At 39.0% G+C, this 25,650-nt stretch overlaps 1 long non-coding RNA gene across 1 annotated transcript in view; it reads left to right on the top strand.

Moving 5' to 3' along the window:
• The window catches only part of LOC141568443 (uncharacterized), a 177,759-nt gene that overhangs the window by 134,829 nt on the left and 17,280 nt on the right, over positions 1 to 25,650 (top strand). Inside the window, exon 3 of the long non-coding RNA XR_012491567.1 lies at positions 23,839 to 23,905. This is a non-coding gene — a long non-coding RNA (uncharacterized LOC141568443). The remainder of the gene's footprint in view (positions 1 to 23,838; positions 23,906 to 25,650) is intronic.

Here is a 25,650-nt window from a genome sequence, read left to right as displayed (position 1 = left end):
CTACTAACAGTGGGGATTGTCTGCAGCATGGAGACACTGGACAAAAGGATGATTCATGTCCCCGATGGGACAGAGTGGGATGGCACAAGATTTCGTTACACCCTGTGTCTACTGGGGTCAGACTGTCTACCCCTAATATGCCAAAAAACTAGTCACTAGCTTCAGTTTTTCGCATGCCCTCCAAACTAGATTGACCTTATAACTTATTATCAAGTCTTCTGAAAGTGAGTAGGAGAGCTATTAATTATTATATTGGGATAACAAGCATAAATCAGGATGGTCCTGGGCAAACTGAGACATATGGTCATCCTACTCATAGCAAGCTAGACATTTTAACCACATCTCCCTACCCCCAACCAGGACGCTTTCCTAGAAAACCATGACTTAAATACCCTCGAATCTTTGACATGCCTCTACACTCCTTCTCTCAAGCTAGAATAGCTAGGAAAGGCAGGTTTTGTTCCCTCACTTTCTATCTGGGTAAGACTTTCTTGTACAGGTAATTTGTAATAGTTGGTCCTGTTATATCCTATTATATGTTCACATATAAATGAATTTTTAAAGTCCTTTTCTCTCATGAAAAAGCCTGGCATTTAAGTTCTCTAGTCTCTCTCTCTCTCTCTCTCTCTCTCTCTCTCTCTCTCTCTCTCTCTCTCTCTCTCTAGTGTGCACTTTCTCTCTCTCTGGAGATTCAAAACAAGAAGTCATCCTTGGGACATGAAGCTGGACAATGACCTCTTTTCTTGGTACCTGTTTACTTCTCCATCCCTGGATAATTAGGCTCATGGCTCAGACTTCGAGATGGAATGTCATTTAGAGAGGTCTGATATTTTGAAATATTCCCATTATCTTCACCATATAGAAAAGCAAGCAAAAAATGAGATAGACATTGCATCTACAAGATGAACAGTTAAACTCTTGGCAAACCAGAAAAGTGAAAAAAGGGTAATACACTACTGGGTTTGGATGCAATAAGGAGCTTGGAATTAGCCAGAGTATTCTAGAGCAGCTGTCAGTTCAAGGCATTAGAACTCTAGGACATTCAGGGACTTCAGGTACGGGATAAAATGACCATCAAAAGAAGAGAGGCTTGAGGAAGAGGAACATGATGGCTATGAAGTGCCTTTTGATATGGGGCAGGTTGTGTTGTTTTCTGCTTCATTTCTTAAGCCTTTTGAATGCTAATTTTTCTTTCTTCACTCAGGTGACTAAGAAAAGACTGAAACTTAAGCAGGGTTTAACTAAAATGAATACAAGGCGAGCTAATTTGCAGGGCCCAATGCAAAATAAAAATGCAGGGCTCCTTATTAAAAAAGCAGGGAGAAAGAGTGCCATTAAAGATGCTAAAATATGAAGCTTTTTCTGTCCTCTGTGATCTTTCTGTCGACATGTCATGGTGCTTTTTATTTATTTAATGTCACTTTATGTAAAGAAAAATAAAAAATTGTAATTATTAGCATAAATATTATTCATCTTTCTAGTGTGTATAGTTAGTTTTAAGTGGAAATATAACAATATTTAATTTTTATGTGGAATTAATGAACTTACACAATTTGGACTTTATAGTTAGTACGTGCCTATGTATTTTGTTTTCATTGGAAGTATAGAAAACTATACAAAGTTAATTGTTTTTATTTCACTTCTTGATACATGCACATTCTACCAATACTCTCTACTTTTGATTTACTGATGAGTAAGGAAGGACTAAAAGAAAAGGACTTATGGGTTGTCCTATCTTTTCTTTCCTTATGAGTCAGTCATCTTTTCAGCATAAGTAGTTGGCTAATATGGGAAAGTAACACAAGTAAGAAAGGATATGATAGGGTTAGTTGGTCATTCCTGTTGCTTAGGACACCATCGCCTTCTTTCCATGTTTAAAGTCCCTTCTGGTTTGAACAGAAAGATTGACTTCCCTGGGCTGTCAGGGCTACATCACTCAGTCAAGACATGTAACAAGCTTACCTAGTATTGGCTTTGAGTCTCACTGAACTCCCGTCCATCGAATTTCCACTGGACTTCTGTGCCCGCAGCCATCTTAATGCTACGTTCAGACAGGGCGGTAAGGAATTGCACATATATTACATGTATATTGCATGTATGTTCCCTGTGCTTAGGCACATGGTGTATTGTCCTTTTGGACTTCACTTATAAAAACATAAATTCAAAGATAACATTATTAAGTATTTCAAAATAAAGGCAGCAGGGTATTGACCTAGTGTGGGGCCGTGTGTGACTGCATGGGTCACAGGCCCATGAAGCTGGCCCTGAATAGCTATATCAGGGAAAATATTTTCAAAGATTCAGAAAAAAAATTCGATTTTCTTAGAAGGTGGATCTAAGGAAAATGAATGGTCCATTCAGTTGATAAACTCAATTCAACTAAAAGGCAATGTCCTAGCATCTTATTGTAGCAAAGGAATATTGACAGCCCAGACAGTCTCTCCAACACTTGGGCCAAGAAGCAGGGCTGCAGGTAGAGCTTCCTCAATTTGGCTACATTTTTTTGGAATGAGGGGAGAAAAAAATATAGAGAACTGTGACAAAAACTAATTTCCCCCATATTTATTTGCCCCTTCTCCTGTAGAAATAGGACTGCTGATATTTAGCTGGGCAAATGGCCACTCAGAAGAAAGAAAGGCCCCTTATATTCCACCACTTCCTGCCACTGGCTATCGTCATGTGATTAGGTTTTAAATAAGAAGTGAGTGGAAATGTTTTGTATGATTTATAGAAAGTGTCCTTAAATAAAGTCTATGTATGGACTTCCTACCCCTTCCTCTCTCCTGTTGCTTAGAACATATATTTGATGGTGAGTCATCTTGGGCCATCAGACAAGGACAATACGCTTTCGTGATAATAAGCAACAAAGTAGAGGAAGCCTGGTTATCTGGTCAACCTCACAGAACATTGCTCTGAACGACCTCCCTCCAAAGCCTTAGGTAATAAAGAAATTAAAATCTCTCATGTTAAGCTGCTCTGATTATATGCAGCCAAACATATGCTAATCAATACAAGAACAATACTCAAAAAGCTCTCATTCTTCAGAATCTTTTACAGCAGCTAAGGTTCATGTATTATTAATAATTCAATCAACAAATTTGAAGCTACTCTGTGCCTGGCAATGTTCTAGACCCTGAGGATACAACTATGAACAAGACATACCAAGTTCATAGTCATGAGCTTATATTCTATTGAGGGAAGGCATTCAATCAACAAATAAATATGAAATATGGCAGGAGGTGGTAATGTGACCAACAAGTAGGAAAGGAAAGTTAAGGTGTGTCAGGGAATGCTTTTCTAACAAGATGATTGAAAGAAGTAGTAAAATTGAAAACACTTGGTTATGTGTGGATAGAACATCCAAAAAGAAATACCAACAAGTATTAAGTGGTAGCAGGATTGACAAGTCTGAAGAGTAGCAAGGCCACTATGGTTGGGGCTGAGGGAGCAAGGGGAAGAGTGGAGGAGATCTGAGGCTTATATGGTAAGGACTTAGGATTTTCTTCTGAGTGAATGATCAGAGACTTTTGAGCAGAGGAATGAAATTATCTGAGTTACATTTTAAAAGAATCTTTGTGGAAAATACAGGGGCAAGGCTAGGAGCAGAAAGACCAGGTGAAAGTTGACAGCATGGATCAGGGTGGTAGTTGTGGAGACGTGGTCAGATTCTGGATATATTTTGAGGGGGGAGCAGATGTGAGTCGCTGATAAATGGGAGGGGTGAGAGAATAAGGACTCAGGGATGACCCTAAAATTTGGCCTAATAAATACTGTTTCAATAAATATCTTGCTATAAATTCCACTGCAGGGACAGAGATTTGGGGAAAGTCAATGCTTTGTGGCACTCCCCAAGACATCCATTATAGTAGTAACTACAGTCACTATGACCTTGCATGTGCTAAATATACAAGTACTACTTCATTAAATTTTCACAACAATCCCATGGAACAGCTATTACCGTCCTTGCTTTACAGATGAGGACAGGATTTTAAGCAGGTTACATAAAGGTCAACTAGTGAGCAGCAGAGCCAATATTCAAACCCATCTTTGCCTGACTCCCAAGTGTGGGTTCCAAACCACTGCTACACAGAATTGATGTTTCTACTCTTCCATCTGTTTGAGTCGGGCTGGCACACTAAGCCCTGTGGGCCACACCTGGCCCTTCTCCTGTTTTTGTACAGCTTGTAAGCTAAGAAAAAAAAATCAGAAAAAAATATTTCATGACAGTTGAAAATTATATGAAATTCAAATTTCAGTGTCCATAAATAAAGTTTTGTTGGAGTGTGGTCATGCCCGTTCGTTTACATAGTGCCTATACCTATATGAGATCAGATAATTAAGTTCACAAACTCATCCCAGAAAAAGTGCTACATGGCCGGCCCGGTGGCTCAGGCAGTTAGAGCTCCATGCTCCTAACTCCGAAGGCTGCCGGTTCGATTCCCACATGGGCCAGTGAGCTCTCAACCACAAGGTTGCCAGTTCAATTCCTCAAGTTCCGCAAGGGATGGTGGGCACCACCCCCTGCAACTAAGATTGAACACGGCACCTTGAGCTGAGCTGCCGCTAAGCTCCCAGATGGCTCAGTTGGTTGGAGCGCGTCCTCTCAACCACAAGGTTGCCAGTTCAATTCCTCGACTCCCACAAGGATGGTGGGCTGTGCCCCCTGCAACTAGCAACGGTAACTGGACCTGGAGCTGAGCTGCGCCCTCCACAACTAAGATCAAAAGGACAACAACTTGACTTGGAAAAAAGTCCTGGAAGTACACACTGTTCCCCAATAAAGTCCTGTTCCCCTTCCCCAACAAAATCTTAAAAAAAAAAAAAAAAGTGCTACATACGTTATTGCTGAATATCACTACGGTCGCCTTAAAGTACTCCCCTTAGGAAGATATGTACCGAAGCCAGTGCCTAGTCCACCCTTCAAAGCAATTTTGGAACCCTTTTTCTGGAATGGCCATCAGAGCTGTCATCATATTGCCCTTGATGTCCTGAATGTCATCAAAATGTCTTCCTTTCAATATTTCCTTTATCTTCAGGTAAAGAAAGAAGTCATTGGGGGTCAGATCAGGTGAGTATGGAGGGTGGTCCAATACAGTTATTTGTTTACTAACTAAAAGCTCCCTCACAGACAGTGCCATCTGAGCTGGTGTATTGTCATGATGCTAGAGCCATGAATTGTTGGCGAAAAGTTCAGGTTGTCTAACTGTTTCATGCAGCCTCTTCAGCACTTCCAGATAGTAAACTTGGTAAACTGTTTGTGCAGTTGGTACAAATTCCTAATGAATAATCTCTCTGATATCAAAAAAAAGTTAGCACCATCGTTGCAACAAGTTTGTGAACTTAATTGTTAGACTGTGTATTCATGCTACAGCAGCAGAGGTGACGAGTTGCAACAGAGACCATTTGACCGACAAAGCTAAAATATTTACTATCTAGCCCTTTACAGAAGAGGTTTGACAACCCCTGGCTTAGTGGGTGAATTCTGTTCTACCACTCATGAAGTGCTACACTTGTGAGACATTTCTATTATGGTTAATTTCTCTAGTGTCAGAGAAGGTACCTCTCTGTGGCAGAGTTTGTTCAGCCAGTTAAAGATTAATTACTCATGTAGTTTTGTTTTACAGTGAAAATGCAATATACAATGGAAAAGAATAATGGGGTCAGAATAATGGCAATAACCTTTGACTGTTCTCTCTCTCTCTCTCTCTCTCTCTCTCTCTCTCTCTCTCTCTCCCTCTCTCCCTCTTCCTCTCCCTCTCCCTCTTTCCCTCCTCTCAAGTAAGGGTTAAATATCGCTCAAATAAGCTATGCATTTTAAGAAACTGAGAGTTCTTGTCATTTTGACATTATTAAAGGATTTCCCTTTAGGAGCTCCTTTTGAAAAATTTAAGTTCCCAAATTTCTAGCTTTGAAACTATATCACATACCGATATATAGACCCAACCAAGTTTACTTCTACTGAATGCCAATGGTAAATAATCATGATAACAGCGATCAAGAGACACCATTCCATAGATGAACAAGGCACTTTATTTCCACCAGAAAAGAATTATGTAAGGTCTATGAACGTGGATCTCCCAGTAGAAAGCTTTGTAGTTATCTAGTGTGGAGGAAAATAAGAATATAGAAAACAAGATAAGAGCTACATATGAAAGGAGAAGTGTTCGATTTCTGTGCCAAATACAGGAAGGCTCGCTGAGCCACAGTTTTTATCTGTGACTCTAGAAGCAGCTGACATTGTGAAGCTAAGTGTGTTTGTGTATTGGTGTGATTGCTCTGGCTTGCTCTTCCAGTAAAAATCTATCTTATCTGAATTGAGCTGAAACAGCTTGTTTTCATTCATCCCATTTTGGGCCCATAGACAGTTGAGAAATCCATCCTTATAGTAGACTTGGAAAGACACCTACCTGAATTGCATTTGTATGTGAATGACTGTGCTGCCCAGACTCTTCAGAAAGCAAGGACAGATTCTCTCCTTTTTCGTCATGCCGGATTGCCTTTTGCCCTGATAAGCTATGATGCCTAATATATAAAAATCTTTGTACTATAGATATTATGTATATCTACTACTTCTGGTAACAGATATTTCCTTTGGGATCAAACTTATGTTTAAAAGTAATAGGACCAGTCTCAGGAGGTTGCATACTGTATGGGTCTGTTTATATAACATTCACTTAGCTTTATTGTGAGATATAATTCACATGCCATACAGTTTACCCATTTAAAACGTACAATTCAATGGTTTCTAATATATTCACAGGCTTGTGTGACCATCGCCACATTCACCTTAGAACATTTTCATTACCCCCCCGAAAAGAAATCCTGTACCTTTTAGCCACTATCAACTATTCCCTGCCAACATCACCATTCCACCTAGCCCTAGTCAACCACTAATCTACTTTCTGTTTCTATAGATTTGTCTATTCTGGACATTTTATGTAAATGGAATCATCCAGTTTGTGTTCCTTTGTGGTTGGCTTCTTTCATTTAGCATGTTTTCAAGGTTCATCCATGTTGTAGCATGTGTCGGTACTTCATTTCTTTTTATTGCTAAATAATATTTTATTGTGTAATATACTCTATGAAACTTTTTAAATGATAAAATTAGAGACATGAGGAACAGATTAGAGGTTTCCAAGTGTTAGGAGTGGTGGTTGTGGGCATAGGGGTTTATGTAACTGTGGCTATTAAGGGACAGCATGAGGGGTCCTTGTGATAGAACTATTAGCTATCATGACTATGGTGGTGGTCATACAAATCTACACATGTGATAAAATTGCATAGAACTAAATACACACAAACATACACAAATGAGTATATGTAAATGGTAAAATCTGAGTAAGATCAGTAGATTTTAACAGTATCAGTTTTCTGGATAGTATGTTTTACTCTAGTTATGCAAGTATTACCATCGGAAGAAACTGAGTGAAAGGTATATGGGATCTTTGTATCATTCCTTATAACTGTATGTGAATCCGTAGTTATCACAAAATAACATTTAAAAATAACAAGAGGAATTGGAAAATGCTTCAGAAATGGCAGAGTAAGGACCTCTGAAAATTAACTCCTCCATACAAGTGACAAGAACACTAGGGAAAAAGCTCAAAATCTTTTTCAGAACTCTGGAAATTAACCAAAGGCTTAGAACAATTTGAGGAATGTTTATTCAAGAATAGCACTGAATCATGGCAAGAAGAGTAAGCTTAATGTGGCATTTTAACTTACCCTGTTTCCATCCTCCTCTGCCCACCTCCAGAGTAGCCTTGAAAACAAATAGAGCTACAATCATGGTGAAAACCAACAGTATAGCAGCCACTGGACGGGACAGAAGGTTGGAGCTCCTCCAAAGCCCCATTCCTTGATAGCTGTCATTATGTGACCTGTCAGGCAGTTCTCTGGAAAATCCCACTCACTGGGCTTGTCTTTATTTGACCTGACTCAGAGCTTACCAATTGTGAACAGCATTTTCCCCAGGGGTATTTGTAGAAAACAGTTAGTGGCAATTGTTTACTAGCACTGCTGCCTGACAAGGTAATAACAATTGCAACAAAGAACAAGATTCCCCAAAAACTTAAAAGGAAAATCTGAGGAATAAGATGTCAATAGCAGGCTGTGAAAAGCTCTGACATATTCCTGGGAATCCAGAAAGTCACACACTTGTGTAGGGCTGTGTACATGCCCAGGAAAAATCTGAGAAGGCCCTAAACTTTCTCCTCTGGTTAACCATGAGGCTCCGTGCAAGCGGGAAGTGAAATTTAGGCAGAATTGTAAACTGCCTACTTGAGCATGTGAAGGCATGTCCCAATGTGCATGCAAAGGCCAGCAAACTTATTGGTTCCAAGCATTTAAGGAAATGTCTGTACAATTATTAACGCTCACTATGAAAACCAGGTGGAGACTTCAGTGTCCATCCAAGAAAAAGAATACAGACTTGACAGAATTAATTCAGGAAACTCACTAAAAAACAAATAGAATCACCAACAACAACAAACCCCTGGGGTATGGAGGGAAATCTGATTTCCAAATTTGTTACATTATATAGTTTAAAACTTCCAATTTTCAACCAAAAATTATGAGACAAGCAAAAAGCAAGAAAGTATGGCCTATACACAGGGGAAATAAATAGTCAATAGAAATTGTCCCAGAGGAAGCTCAGATGATGCACTAACTAAACAAAGCTTTTATTTATTTTTTAATCTTTATTAAATTTATTGGGGTGACATTGGTTAGCAAAATTATATAGTTTTCTAGTGTACATTTCTATAATACATCATCTATATATTGCATTGTGGTTCACCACCCAGAGTCAGTTCTCCTTCCATCACCATATATTTGACCCCCTTTACCCTCTTCTACCATTCCCCTTCCCCCCCTTGCCCTCTGGTAACCACTAGACTGTGATCTGTGTTTATGATTTTTTGTTTGTTTGTTGAGACAAAAACCTTTAAATCACCTAGTTTTAAAAATATTCAAAGAACTAAAGGAAATCATGCCTAAAAAAACTAAAGTATGAGGATGATGGATCACTAAATAAAGAATATCAATAAATAGAAATTATATAAAGGAACCAAATAGAAATTCTGGTGTTGGAAACTACAACAACTTAAACTAAAATTCACTTCAGGGGCTCAACAGAGGATTTGAGCTGACAGAAGACCTGTAAACTTGAAGATAAATCAATTTGACCTACTCTGAGGAATGAAAAAAGAATGAAGAAAAATGAACAAAAGCTCAAAGGACCTATACCAACAAGTATAACAATATATGCCTAATGGGAATTCCACAAGAAGTGGAAAGAGAAAAAGGGGTAAAAGAATATTGGAAGCAACAATGGCCAAAATTTCCAAACTTTGATGGAAAACATTAATCTACACATCTAAATTCTAAGGAGGATAAATCCAAAGACATACACATTTAGGCACATAATAATCAAAAGTATAGAAAGCCTGAAAAAAAAAAACAAAAAAAACATATATAAAGCCAAAGACAGAGACAATCTTGAAAGCAGCAAGAAAGAAGCAACTCATCACATACAAAGGATCCTCCATAAAACTAACAGCTAATTACTTATCAGAAACTATGAAGGCCAGATGGCAGTGAGATGATATATTCAAAGTGATGAAAGAAAAGACTTGTCACTTTTTGGCGGCTGTGAAGCTGGAGAGATCCTGGCTGGCCAAAGACATCGGATCTCCTTGTAATCCAGCCCTTCGACCCTCTGCCAAAGGCTCTCAATAAAATGGTTTTATCTCCCCAGCCCAAAAAAAGAAAAGACTGTCAACCAATAATTCTATATCCACCAACACTGACCTTTAAAAATGAAGGAGAATGAAGACATTCTCAGATAAATAAAAATTGAGAGTGTTCACAGCAGCATTATGTGCAATACCGGGAACTATAAATAATCCAAATGTCCAGCAACCGATGAATGAATAAACAAAAAGTGGTATAGCCATACAATGAAATATTATTCAGCCATCAAAAGGAATGATGTTCTGATATGCTACAACGTAGATGATTCTTGAAAACATGCTAAGTGAAAGAGACAATCACAAAGAACCCCATTATATTATTCCATTCATATGAAAATTTTACAATAGGCAGGTCTTTAGAGTTAAGTAGATTTGTGGTGTGATAGAAATATTGTAAAATTGATTGTGATAATAATCACACACTCTGTAAATATCCTAAATACTATTGCATTGTGTAATTTAAATGGGTGAATTGTATGATAAAGAAATTATATTTCAGTGAAGCTGTTACCAAAGGGGGGGAGGCTAAAACAATAAAACTCGTAGAGAAAACATTGGCATAAATCTTTATGACCTTGAATTAGGCAATGGTTTCTTAGATATGACATCAGAAGCACAGCTACAAAAGAAAAAAAGATAAATTGTACTTCATACTAACCAAAAACTTCTGTCCTTCAAAGGACACCATCATGAAAGTGAAAGACAACTCAAAGAATGCAGAAAGTATTTTTAAATCATGTATCAAATAAGGGAATGCATATAAAAAAATCCAGAATTATTAAAGAACTTTTACAAAACAATAACAAAAAGATAATTAGCTCTGTTAAAAATGGGCAAAGGTATTGAATAGACATTTCTCCAAGAAAGATATGCAAATAGCCAATAAACAAATGAAAAAGTCCTCAACATCATTAGTCATTAGGGAAATGCAAATCAAAATTACAAAGAGATACCACTTCACACCCACTAGGATGGCTATAATTTTAAAGAACAGAAAATAATAAGCGTTGGTGAGGATATAGAGAAATTGGAGCCCTCATATATTGCTGGTGGGAAGGGAGAGTAATAGAACCACTTTGGAAAGTAGTTTGGCACTTCCTCAAAAATTTAAACATAGGGAGACGTCATCAAAATGGCGGCATGAAGTGAGCCTCCGTAAAGCTCCCCTGGAATTTACAACTAATCTAACAACAACTCCACAAAGGACTCCCTGCACAGCAGACAGGAAAGACGAAGAGGCCCACTACCGAATTCAAGTAAAGGTGGGCGAATCGCGCAAGCTGCTCCGAGCTCGCTGCATCCCGGAACTACCGCAGCTGCGGGAGAGGGAAGAACCCGGACTGCTAGGGCTCCGCTTATGGCCCACAGGGCTGAGGGGACAGCATATAATAAGGGTGAACCCAAATCTCACGGCATAGACCTCGGAGAAAAGTTTGAGGGAGGAAGGCTGAAAACGGTGGTTTAAGCCCTCACTGCCAAGCAGAGAACGGAAGCATTAGGCACTGAGACTAGCCGCCCCTCCCTACCCTCCCAGAGCTCACCCCGCCCCCACCTGCCCGGTGCTAGAAGTGGAACAGTAGCAGTGTCAGATCAAAAGAGCAGAATATTTGCTGTCCTGAGAACTGTGAACCGCAGACACAGATTCGCAGCCCAACTAGTTCTGGCAAAGAGGAGGGAGCTGTGGAAGCAGGACTGGCTGTGGTGGTGGAGGTCGCCGCCATTGCTCTGGGCCACCTCTCACAACTCACCCCGCCCCTGACCCCACCTATCTGGGCGGATCCCTGCAGGACTAAACAGAACCGCTGAAACATACGGCACTGAATCTGGTGTAGGAAGAGCTTTGGAACATCAAAAGCTCTTCGCATACCCACACGGACACTGCGCCCTGTGACCCAGGCGAACTATTAAAAAGAGGAGAAGTCCGTCTCCCAGGGAATCCCCCCATTGTGTGAGAAGCTGGAATAGTACCGAGAAAACATAGCACTACCGTGTGAGAGAGAGAAAAAAGGCTGCAGTCGGAGAGAAAATAAAACATTCTACCAACAAGTACTGGAAAACAAAAGAAAGACCTCTTCCTATCAACCTGTTGTAGAAGCCACTCCTGTAGATGTCTAGGAAGAGAAATAATAAATCAGTAATTGCCATTAATATCCAAGACAACAAGACAGCTCAGAAAGAAAGTGAAAAGTCTCCAGAAAAGGAACTTAAAGATACGGAAATACGTGACTTAAATGACAGAGAATTCAAGGTTGCAATTCTGAAAAAACTCAACGAGATGCAAGAAAACACAGATAGGCAGTTAAATGAACTCAGAAACACAAAGAGCAGCATGAGCATTTTACGAAAGAGATTGAAATTTTAAAAAAGAACCAAATAGAATTTCTGGAGATTAAGAACTCAATAGAAGAAATTAAGGATGAAATAACCAGCTTAGGTAGTAGAGTTGACCAGATGGAGCAAAGAATCAGTGACATCGAAGATAGAAACCTGGAAATGACACAAATAGAAGAAGAAAGAGACTTGAGACTTAAAAGAAATGAAAGAACTCTACAAGAACTTTCTGACTCCATCAGAAAGAGCAATATAAGAATAATGGGCATACCAGAAGGAGAAGAAAGAGAGAAGGGAACAGAGAATATATTCAAACAAATTGTCGATGAGATCTTCCTGAACTTGTGGACAGAACTGGATCCTTGAATCCAAGAAGCAAATGAACACCTAATTACCTCAATCCCAACAGGCCTTCTCCAAGGCACATTGTATTGAAGCTGTCTAAAATCAACGACCAAGAAAGAATCCTCAAGGCAGCCAGGGACAAGAAGACGGTAACTTACAAAGGAAAGCCCATTAGATTATCATCAGATTTTTCAGCAGAAACTCTACAAGCCAGGAGGGAGTGGAACCAAATATTCAAACTATTGAAAAAGAGAAATTATGAGCGAAGAATACTATATCCAGCAAAGATATCCTTTAGATATGAAGGAGGAATAAAGACCTTTCCAGACATTACAGAAGCTGAGAGAATTTTCTAATACACGGTCTGCACTACAAGAAACACTAATGGAGGCTATTCGACCACCATCAACAGGGACAATTTGTGGCAACCAAAACATAAAAAGGGGGAGAGTAAAGGCCTGAACTGGAATATGGGAATGGAGAAAGTAAGCGTGCTGAAGAAAATGGAATACTCTAAATATCAAACTTTCTTTTACATAAACTTAAGGGTAACCACTCAAAAAAAATCCAGAACTGAAATATATACTGTAATAAAAGAAGAAACAGAGGGAAACATCATAGAATACCACCACACAGAAATAATAGACAACAACAAAAAGGCAAAGAAACAATGGAGACACAGCCTTACCAGAAAACTAAAGATAGAATGACAGGAAATCCTCACATATCAATAATCACCCTAAATGTAAATGGACTGAACTCACCAATAAAAAGGCACAGAGTAGCAGATTGGATCAAAAACTAAACCCAACCATATGCTGTCTCCAAGAGACACATCTCAGCTACAAGGACAAGCATAGACTCAAAGTGAAAGGGTGGAAATTGACACTCCAAGCAAATGGTACCCAGAGAAAATCAGGTGTAGCCATAATGATATCAGATGAAACAGACTTCAAGGTGAAAAAGATAACAAGAGACAAAGATGGACATTTCATAATGGTGAAGGGACTGTACAACAAGAAGACATAACAGTCATCAATATTTATGCCCCCAATCAGGGAGCACCGAAATACACCAAGCAACTACTAACAGAACTAAAGGGAGAAATTGACCAAAACACAATTATACTAGGGGACTTAAATACATCATTGACAGCTATGGATAGATCATCCAAACAGAAAATAAATAACGAAATAGTAGCCCTAAATGACACATTAGATGAAATGGACATAATTGACATTTATAGAGCACTTCATCCTAAAACATCAGACTATACATTCTTTTCTAGTGTACATGGAACATTCTCAAGGATAGACCATATATTGGGACATAAAATCAGCCTCAGCAAATTTAAGAAGATTGAAATCATACCAAGCATATTCTCTGATCACAAGGCTTTGAAATTGGATATCAACTGCAAAAAGAAAGCAGGATAAAACACAAATACATGGAGATTAAACAACATACATTTAAAGAACGACTAGGTCAAAGAAGAAATTAGAGGAGAGATCAAAACATACCTAGAAACAAATGACAATGAAAATACATCCTACCAAAATTTTTGGGATGCAGCGAAAGCAGTTTTAAGAGGGAAATTTATATCATTACAGGCCTATCTCAAGAAACAAGAAAAATCCCAAATAAATAACCTCATGTTATACCTTAAAGAACTAGAAAAAGAAGAACAAATAAAACCCAAGGTCAGCAGAAGAAAGGAAATAACAAAAATCAGAGCAGAACTAAATGAAATAGAGAACAAAAGACAATAGAAAAAATTAATGTGACAAAGTGCTGGTTCTTTGAAAAGATTAACAAAATTGACAAACCCTTGGCTAGACTCACTAAGATAAAAAGAGAGAAGACACTAATTAACAAAATCAGAAATGAAAGAGGGGAAGTTATCACAGACACCACAGAAATACAAAGGATCATCCAAGAATACTGTGAAGGACTATATGCCACCAAATTCAATGACCTAGAAGAAATGGACAAGTTCTTAGAAACATATAGCCTTCCAAGGCTGAAGAACTGGAAAATCTAAACAGACCGATCACCAGTAATGAAATTGAATCAGTCATCCAAAACCATCCAAAACCTTCCCAAAAGCAAAAGTCTGGCACTAGATGGCTTCAATAGTGAATTCTACCAAACCTTCAAAGAGGATTTAATACCAATCCTGCTCAAACTCTTCCAAAAAATTGAAGAGGAGACAGTACTCCCAAACTCATTTTATGAAGCCAACATTACCCTGATACCAACAACTGGTAAGGACAGCACAATAAAAGAAAACTACAGACCAATCTCTCTGATGAATACAGATGCAAAAATCCTAAATAAAATTCTAGCAAATCGAATACAACAATGCATGAAAAAGATTATTCATCACAACCAAGAGGGGTTCTTCCCTGGGCACAAGGATGGTTCAACATCCACAAATCCATCAATGTGATACAGCACATAAACAAAATAAAGGACAAAAATCATATGATTATATCAATTGATACAGAAAAAGCATTTGACAAGATACAACATCCATTTATGATTAAAACACTTAATAAAATAGGTATGGAAGGAAAATACCTTAACATAATAAAGGCCATATATGACAAGCCCTCAGCTAATCTCATAATTAATGGTGAAAAACTGAAGCCCTTTGCTCTACATTCAGGAAGATGACAGGGCTGTCCCCTATCACCTCAGCTTTTCAACATAGTGTTGGAAGTCCTTGCCAGAGCAATCAGACAAGAGAAAGAAATAAAAGGCATCCAAATTGGGAATGAAGAAGTTAAATTATCACTCTTTGCAGATGACAGGATGCTATGTATAGCAAACCCTAAAGACTCCACCAAAAAGCTATTAGAAACAATCAACGAATACAGAAAAGTTGCCGGCTACAAAATCAACGTGCAAAAGTCCATTGCATTCCTATATACTAACAATGAAATCTCAGAAAAAGAAATACAAAAAACAATTCCTTTTGCAGTTGCAGCAAAAAGAATAAAATACCTAGGAATAAACTTAATCAAGGATGTAAAGGATCTATATGCTGAAAACTATATTTTTGAAAGAAATTGAAGAAGACACAAAGAAATGGAAAGACATTCCGTGCTCATGGATTGGAAGAATCAACATAGTTAAAATGGGCATATTACTCAAAGCAATATACAGATTTAATGCAATCTCCATCAAAATCCCAATGGCATTTTTTAAAGAAATAGAACAAAAAATCATCAGATTTGTTTGGAACCACAAAAGACCCCAAATAGCCAAAGCCATCTTAAGAAAAAAGAACGGCCGGCCGGTGGCTCAGGCGGTTAGAGCTCCATGCTCCTAACTCTGAAGGTTGCCGGTTCGATTCCCACATGGGCCAGTGGGCTCTCAACCACAAGGTTGCCAGTTCAATTCCTTGAGTTCCACAAGGGATGGTCGGCTACGCCCCCGGCAACTAAGACTGAAAGGACAACAACTTGAAGCTGAACGGCACCCTCCACAACTAAGATTGAAAGGACAACAACTTGACTTGGAAAAAAGGCCTGGAAGTACACACTGTTCCCCAATAAAGTCCTGTTCCCCTCCCCCAATAAACTCTAAAAAGAAAGAAAGAAAGAAAAAAGAACAACACTGAAGGTATCACACTCCCTGACTTTAGCTTGTACTACAGGGCTACAATCATCAAAACAGCATGGTATTGGCAGAAAAACAGACACATAGACCAATGGAATAGAACTGAGAACCCAGAAATAAAACCACAAATAAATATGGACAGATAATATTTGACAAAGAAGCTAAAAACATACAATGGAGGAAAGACAGCCTCTTCAATAAATGGTGCTGGGAGAATTGGATAGCTACATGCAAAAGAATGAAACTGGACTGCTATCTGTCACCATGTACCAAAATTAATTCAAAATGGATTAAAGACTTAAGGATAAGACCTGACACGATAAACTGCATAGAAGAAAACATAGGTACTAAACTTATGGACCTTGGGTTCAAAGAGCATTTTATGAATTTGACTCCAAAGGCAATGGAAGTAAAAGCTAAAACAAATGAATGGGACTATATGAAACTTAAAAGCTTCTGCACAGCAAAAGAAACCATCAACAAAATAAAGAGGCAACTAACTGAATGGGAGAAGGTTTTTGCAAACAGTGCCTCCGATAAGGGGCTAATATCCAAAATATACAAGGAACTTATGAAACTCAACAAAACAAACAAACAAACAAACAACCCAATTGAAAAATGGGCAGAAGACCTGAAGAGACATTTCTCCAAAGAGGACATACAAATGGCAAATAGACATATGAAAAAATGCTCAACATCACTAATCATCAAAGAAATGCAAATAAAAACCACAATGAGATATCACCTCACCCCAGTCAGAATGGCTGTCATCAACAAGACAAATAGTAACAAGTGTTGGAGAGGCTGTGGAGAAAAAGGAACCTTCATACACTGTTGGTGGGAATGGAGATTGGTGCAGCTGTTATGGAAGGCAGTGTGGAGGTTCCTCAAAAAATTACGAATAGAATTAGCATATGACCCAGCAATCCCTCTCCTGGGTATCTACCCATAAAATCTGAGAACATTTATATATAATGATACGTGTGCTCCAATGTTCATTGCAGCTTTGTTTACGGTGGCCAAGACATGGAAACAACCAAAATGTCCTTCGATAGATGAATGGATAAAGAAGTTGTGGTATATATACATAATGGAATACTATTCGGTGGTAAGAAAAGATGATATAGGAACATTTGTGACAACATGGATGGATCTTGAGAGTGTAATGCTGAGCGAAATAAGTCAGACAAAAAAAGCAGAGAACCACATGATTTCACTGATATGTGGTATATAAATCAAAAACAACAAAAGAACAAGACAAACAAATGAGAAACAAAAACTCATAGACACAGACAATAGTTTAGTGGTTACCAGAGGGTAAGGGGGGTGGGGGGTGGGAGGTGAGGGTAAAGGGGGATCAAATATATGGTGATGGAAGGAGAACTGACTCTGGGTGGTGAACACACAATGGGATTTATAGATGATGTAATACAGAATTGTACACCTGAAATCTATGTAATTTTACTAACAATTGTCACCCCAATAAATTAAAAAAAAAGTTAAAAAATCTCTATCTATCTATCTATCTATCTATCTATCTATCTATCTATCTATCTATCTATCTATCATCTTTCTATCCATCCATCCATGTATCCCCCTATCCATTCCAGTTCATTTATCCTTTAACTCAATTTTCCTGTTTATGTATGTGGCAATTTGCAGCCTCCTAGATGTTCTTAAAAGACAAATGGCTATAAAATAGTTTATAGAAATCTATTATCTAAGTTGAAGCCAGGAAAAACAAAACAAGAAAACCAAGGGTCTTATGCAACTGGTATATACTGTATAAACAAAAATACATATCTTGCCTTTGTTAACAAATGTGAGGATAAGTAAAACAAGATTAACAGATTAAATTGACTCTCCATACTTTTTCTCACTTGGTCCATACAGGTAATCAAGGTCCGTCTAGTGTCCTGAAGAAATTAATTTGCTTTCTTATGTGCAAATGGACATCCAGAAAGTAGTGATAGGATAGAAAAGGAAACATTTTCTGTCCTACTCTCACTTGTGAATTGAAATCTGAGATGTGGTGGATGTGGGGTGGCTTTCTGATGGTTTATGCTTAGATGCCTACCTAAGGTCCCTATATTTCTTCACATCTAGAGTCACACAGCCTAATCCTAGAGTTTATGATTAGCTCAGTTCCCAGTGAGAAGGGACTTAAACTGTTTAGTGCCTTAGTTCTGTGTTAGAATACTAGCAAACACTTATATAATGTTTACTATGTACCAACACTGCGCTAAACACACACACATGCATACATGCATACATACACAAACACACACACACGCACGCACGCACACACACACACACACACACACACTTAATCCTCATAATAAATCCATGAAGTTGGTACCATGATCTACATTTTATGAATGTGGAAACTGAAGCACAGGTAATGTAAGTAACTTTCCCACAGTCACATATCTACTAAGTCACAGAGCCCAGATTCAAATCCAGGAAGGAGCGTTCAAAGTCTAAGCTCTCAATGACTGTATGAAATGCCCCTTCTGTATTATACTGCTTCTAGATTATGTCAACCTCTTTGGTTTGCATTAAACTTTTGACCCACTTATAAAAAAAATTTTTTTAAACATAGAAGTATTAAATGATCCAGAGATTTCACTGCTATTTTTGTAAATTGTATTGTAAAACTCTGTTTTAAATTCTATTTTAAAACTATTTTGGTTTTGTTTGTTTTTTCCCCCGCTTTCTTTTTGCAGTTGATATCCAATTTCAAAGCCTTGTGATCAGAGAATATGCATGGTATGATTTCAATCTTCTTAAATTTGTTGAGGCTGATTTTATGTCCCAATATATGGTCTATCCTTGAGACTGTTCCATGTACACTAGAAAAGAATGTATAGTCTGATGTTTTAGGATGAAGTGCTCTATAAATGTCAATTATGTCCATTTCATCTAATGTGTCATTTAGGGCTACTATTTCGTTATTTATTTTCTGTTTGGATGATCTATCCATAGCTGTCAATGATGTATTTAAGTCCCCTAGTATAATTGTGTTTTGGTCAATTTCTCCCTTTAGTTCTGTTAGTAGTTGCTTGGTGTATTTCGGTGCTCCCTGATTGGGGGCATAAATATTGATGACTGTTATGTCTTCTTGTTGTACAGTCCCTTCACCATTATGAAATGTCCATCTTTGTCTCTTGTTATCTTTTTCACCTTGAAGTCTGTTTCATCTGATATCATTATGGCTACACCTGATTTTCTCTGGGTACCATTTGCTTGGAGTGTCAATTTCCACCCTTTCACTTTGAGTCTATGCTTGTCCTTGTAGCTGAGATGTGTCTCTTGGAGACAGCATATGGTTGGGTTTAGTTTTTGATCCAATCTGCTACTCTGTGCCTTTTTATTGGTGAGTTCAGTCCATTTACATTTAGGGTGATTATTGATATGTGAGGATTTCCTGTCATTCTATCCTTAGTTTTCTGGTAAGGTTGTGTCTCCATTGTTTCTTTGCCTTTTGTTGTTGTCTATTATTTCTGTGTGGTGGTATTCTATGATGTTTCCTCTGTTTCTTCTTTTATTTCAGTATATATTTCAATTCTGGATTTATTTTGAGTGGTTACCCTTAAGTTTATGTAAAAGAAAGTTTGATATTTAGAGTATTCCATTTTCTTCAGCACGCTTACTTTCTCCATTCCCATATTCCGGTTCAGGCCTTTACTCTCCCCTTTTTGAGTTTTGGTTGCCACAAATTGTCCCTGTTGATGGTGGTCGAATAGCCTCCTTTAGTATTTCTTGTAGTGCAGACCGTGTATTAGAAAATTCCCTCAGCTTCTGTATGTCTGGAAAGGTCTTTATTCCTCCTTCATATCTAAAGGATATCTTTGCTGGATATATTATTCTTGGCTCATGGTTTCTCTCTTTCAATAGTTTGAATATTTGGTTCCACTCCTCCTGGCTTGTAGAGTTTCTGCTGAAAAATCTGATGATAATCTAATGGGCTTTCCTTTGTAAGTTACCGCCTTCTTTTCCCTGGCTGCCTTGAGGATTCTTTCTTTGTCGTTGATTTTAGACAGCTTCAATACAATGTGCCTTGGAGAAGGTCTGTTGGGATTGAGGTAACTAGGTGTTCTATTTGCTTCTTGGATTCGAGGGTCCAGTTCTGTCCACAAATTTGGGAAGTTCTCATCGACAATTTGTTTGAATATATTCTGTAGTTCCTTCTCTCTTTCTTCTCCTTCTGGTATGCCCATTATTCTTATATTGCTCTTTCTGATGGAGTCAGAAAGTTCTTGTAGAGTTCTTTCATTTTGTTTAAGTCTCAAGTCTCTTTCTTCTTCTCTTTGTGTCCTTTCCAGGTTTCTATCTTCGATGTCACTTATTCTTTGCTCCATCTGGTCAGTTCTACTACCTAAGCTGGTTATTTCATTCTTAATTTCTTCTATTGAGTTCTTAATCTCCAGAAATTCTATTTCGTCTTTTTTAAGATTTCAATCTCTTTCGTAAAATGCTCATGCTCTTCTTTGATTGAGTTTCTGAGTTCCTTTAACTGCCTATCTGTGTTTTCTTGTATCTCGTTGACTTTTTTCAGAACTGCAATTTTGAATTCTCTGTCATTTAAGTCACATATTTCTGTATCTTTAAGTGCCTTCTCTGGAGATTTTTCACTTTCTTTCTGAGCTATCTTGTTGCCTTGGTTATTCATGGCGATTACTGGTTTACTATTTCTCTTCCTAGACATCTACAGGAGTGACTTCTGCAACAGGTTGATAGAAAGCGGTCTTTCTTTTGTTTGACAGTACTTGTTGGTAGAATGTTTTATTATTTCTCCAACTGCAACTTATTTTTCTTCTCCCACACAGTAGTGCTATGTTTTCTCTGCACTATTCCAACTTCTCACACAATGGGGGCATTCCCTGGGAGACAGGCTTCTCCTCTGTTAATAGTTCGTCTAGGTCACAGGGCGCAGTGTCCCGGTGGGTATGCGGAGAGCTTTTGATGTTCCAAAGCTCTTCCAGCTCCTCTATTTTGGTTTTAAAATGGACAATGAATCCTATTTTGACCAGCCAGGTGTTGGGGATGTAGGGGAGTTTTGCTAGTGATATACCATGAGGCCCAGAGGTCACACTGGAAGAGTTTGGGAAGACAGAAAGGAATGGGAAGATAGGTCAGTTAGTAGAAAACCATCAATTTAGTAAAGTTACTACTCTTACCATTTTAGAGCTTTCAGGAGACGAAAATTAAATGTTCAGCCACTGTTCCCAGGAAGATATATAAAGAAACAACATCTGGCTTTGGGGATTGGGGGCAGTCTCAGGAAAGTGGGAGCAGGTCTTCTTGACAGGCAGCTGATCCCTTTCCCAGGGAAACAGCCCATTCCTGGTTGACCCTATACTGAAGTCTATTAGGAGAATGAAAAACTGGGATGTGTTAGGGGGAGTCCTTGACCCTCTTCTTCATATTTCCAAAGAAGGAAATGTCCACTCAATAGGAAAGAAAAATATGAGAGGAAATTTCCAGGATTTTTTCTACCCCCTCATTAATTTCTCCCCAAAGCTGGGAAGTAATTTATATTTGAAGGGACAAAACATGTGTGGTCCAGCCTCTTCTGGCCTTCCTTGCTTGATGCAGCATGCTCACCTTTCCCTAAACTGTCCAGGCTGGCATAGTCTGGTGGACAGGGGGACCTGTTAGGGATCCTGAGAATGGCCATAGCTCAAATCATGATCTTTAAGCCTAGCAGGAATAAAGCTGATGTTTTTTATTTCAATCAGTCTGATCCCACCATCTATTTCTCATTTAGTTTTCAACTAAATGGGAAAATAAAGGTTTATTACTTGAAGGCCCCTAAAATTCCCTAACACTCTAACAATGGAAAGCTAACTCAGTCAGAAGGGCAGGAAATGCGTGGGTGACCATCTTCTCTTGCAGCTGCTAGTAGTAGGGTGAGCAGAGGGCATAATAAGGACTGCTTTCAATGCTTTGTTAGGCACCAGGAATACAAGGTGCCATGAGGGACTTTTGTTCCTGTTGCAGTCAGTCACATGTCCTGGAGCAGGAAGCTGGAGACTACCACTTGTGCTAGAAGAGTGGTAGGGATCTGGAATGTGATTTAAATATAAGTACTACATTCAATTAACTGCCCTTCCATTTATTTACCACATGTTTGTTGAGCACACACTGTGTACTCATTGCATGGTACCGGGTGTTGGAGTTGTGAAAGTGAATGTGACAGACATAGGATCTTGGCCCTTACAGACCTTTCACCTGGAATGAAAAGCTCCCTGCCAAGTAAAAGCAAAAATAAATGAATGTGACTATATCAAACTAAAAAGCTTCTGAACAGCAAAAGAACCATCAACAAGACAAAGAGGCAACTAACTGAATGGGAAAAGATATTTGCAAACAATGCCTCTGATAAAGGGGCTAATATCCAAAATATATAAAGAACTTGTACAACTCAACAACAACAAAAAAACAAAAAATCCAGTTTAAAAAATGGGCAGAGGATCTGAACAGAAATTTCTCCCAAGAAGACATACAAATGGCCAACAGATATAAGAAAAAATGCTCAACTTCACTAGATATCAGGAAAATGCAAATCAAAACCACAATGAGCTATCACCTCACACGTGTTACAATGGCTATTATCAACAAGATAAATTATAACAAGTGTTGGAGAGGCTATGGAGAGAAAGGAACCCTCATACACTGCTGGTGGGAATGTAAATTGGTACAGCCACTATGGAAAACAGTATGGAGTTCCTCAAAAAGTTAAAAATAGAATTATCATACTACCCAGCAATACTACCCTCCTGGGTATCTACACTCCCAAAAATCTGAAAACATTTATCCGCGAAGATATATGTCCCCTTATGCTCATTGCAACATTATTAACGGTGGCCAAGATATGGAAATAACCAGCGTCCTTCAATAAATGATTGGATAAAGAAGATGTGGTATATATACACAATGGAATACTACTCAGCCATAAGAAAAGATGAAATACTGCCATTTGTGACAACATGGATGGATCTTGAGATTATCATGCAAAGCAAAATAAGTCAGACAGAAAAATCAAGCAACATATGACTTCACTTATGTGGGATATAAAACTGAAAGCAACAAAGGAACAAAACAAACAAACAAACAAAATCTCATACACACAGACAACAGTTTAGTGGTTACCAGAGAGTAAGTGGGGAGGGGTGATAGAAGAGGGAAAAGGAGGTCAAATATATGGTGATGGAAGGAAAACTGACTCTGCATGGTGAACAATGCAATATATAGATGATGTAGTATAGAAATGCACACTTGGAACCTATATAATTTTACTAACCAATGTCACCCCAATAAATTGAAGGAAGGAAGGAAAGAGGAAAAGAAGGAAGAGAGCTTCCTGCCCCTGGGGCCTGCATTTCACTTGCAGAATGGAGACTGGTTTTCCCTCTTAAGCCCCGTATACCTGAGACCTGAAGGAAAGAAGGGTCTTCCTTGCTCTCCAAATGCCATCTCCAGGCCTAATTTCTCTCACTCCCTTCCAAAGCACATGTTATCAAACTTTTCACCTGCTATCTTTCTGTGGCCGACACCTGTCCTGATCACTCCATCCCAGTCACTGATGACTTTGACACCTGGTTCACTCTCTTCTCTTCCACCTGTACTCATTGCACCTGTCTTCATTTTTTGATAACATCAAAGTCTCATGGGTAATCCATCTGAGAAAGGGTATATCTCTGATTTCCTGCATGCTTTCTGTGTATTTCTCTCCTCTGTTGGCCTCTCGAGAATCCTAAAAGCTGTTTTTCTTTCCCCCCAGCACACAATGAAGAAGAAACAAAGACTCAGAGAAGCCTCTGCTGGGAATATGACAGAAAGATTCAGAGGTGGGCATGCCTGCAGTAACAGGAAAGAGCCAGTAAAGGGGTGGTTCACAGAGAAGAGGAAAGCCTGGAAGAAGCAGTTATGTTTTCATGAGACAAATTCAATGTATTGTAAATGAGTAACAACAGAGACTTAAACTTGTTTACAGTGTTTGCTGTGCTTTTAAATATTAGAATACACTTTTTCTACATGTTTTGGCCAATTTGACAAAGAAAATTTATGATAACAGAATGAGTCTTTTTTTTTTTTTTTTTAAATGGTTCAAAACAAGAGATTTATTGTCTCACTGTTCTGGAGGTCAGAATTCCAAAATCAGTATCATTAGGCCCAAACCAAAATGTCAGCAGGGCCGTACTCCTAGTGGCTCTAGAAGAGAATCTATGCTTTGCCTCTTCCAGCGTCTGTCTGAAAGCAGAATTCTGGAAGTGGGACGGGCAAGAAAGACCCTTACTTGAGAGAACCAGGAAGTGGAGTGGACAGAACTCGGCACTAAACTATCCTCAAATGAGAAGGAGTCTCTCACACACTGGGCACATTTGGCTGTTTCCTGGGCATGTATTGTGCCCTTGACCAGAAGGTGGGGACATGTTGTGTGGGGACAGAGGCATGAAGGGAAAAATCATACCTCCTGACCAAGGTGGGACTGAAGAGGATCAGATTAGACTTCCCTCAGCTCTGCTCTGCAGCGACGCCCCCCTACTGCCACATATTTGTGCCTTAGTTTCCAAGTTCCTTGATCACTCACCTCCAGGGATCACTTCCTCAACCCGCTTAGCCACAATCATGATGATGACCTTGTCGTGAGCAATGACCAAACCTTAACATTCGTTCTCACCACCAATCACCAACACACACTGGGCAGCCCCCATTAACTTCCTCGTCCTCTCTGTCCCTCTGTTGTGCTCTGGGCAAAGCCCCAGTCTGGTTGAAGCCGACCATTGGCCTGCTCGGTGCCTGTCCCTGAGCTGCCAGTGGTGCTGAAGAAAAACGCTCTGTCTTGCTGAAAGATTTCACTGTAAATCTATGATCTCCATTCACCTCACTTTCTCATCCTTCCTTCACCAAAGTTACTATCTTACCTCACACCAACAACTCCACCGGGGCTTTGGATCCCATCCTCTTTTATGTTCTCAAGGACTGTGCTCCTACAGTTCCCCCAACTCTTTTAGACGTTTCCTGTCAGCACCCAAACATGTTGTCATCTGACCTTTGAAAAAAAACAAAACCCCGCAATACCTTTCAAATTCTCCTCTCATTTCTCTGCTCCCCTTCAAAGCAAAACATTTTGAAAGTGGTGACTATATTACTCTTTCCACTTCTTTGTTTCACACCCTCTCTTCTATCCACTCCATCCAGTTTCCATCCACACCCCTCCATCCAGACTGCTGCTGTCACGGTCTCTTGTGGCCCTCGTGTTGCCGGCTCCAGGATGGCCTCTGCGCTCTTGTCTTTCTGCCTCACACAGCACTGGACACAGCTAACCTCTCCAGCTTTCCTCCTTTCCATCACTTCCAGGGCACACACTCTTTCCAGTTCCTCGTACCTCTCTCACTGTATCGATGATCCTTCACTTACAATGGTTCGACTTACAGTTTTTCAACTATTCACGGTGTGAAAGTGATAAGTTTTCTACGCGTTGAGTAGAAACCATACTTTGAATTTTGAATTTAGATTGTTTTCCAGGCTAGCGATATGCAGTATGATAACTCTCATGATGCTGGGCAGCGACACAGAGATGGTTTTGCCC

This window comes from Rhinolophus sinicus, linkage group LG02, assembly GCF_036562045.2.
Source record: "Rhinolophus sinicus isolate RSC01 linkage group LG02, ASM3656204v1, whole genome shotgun sequence".
NCBI classification, from domain to species: Eukaryota; Metazoa; Chordata; class Mammalia; order Chiroptera; family Rhinolophidae; genus Rhinolophus; species Rhinolophus sinicus.
This window is presented reverse-complemented; position numbering and strand designations above follow the sequence as displayed.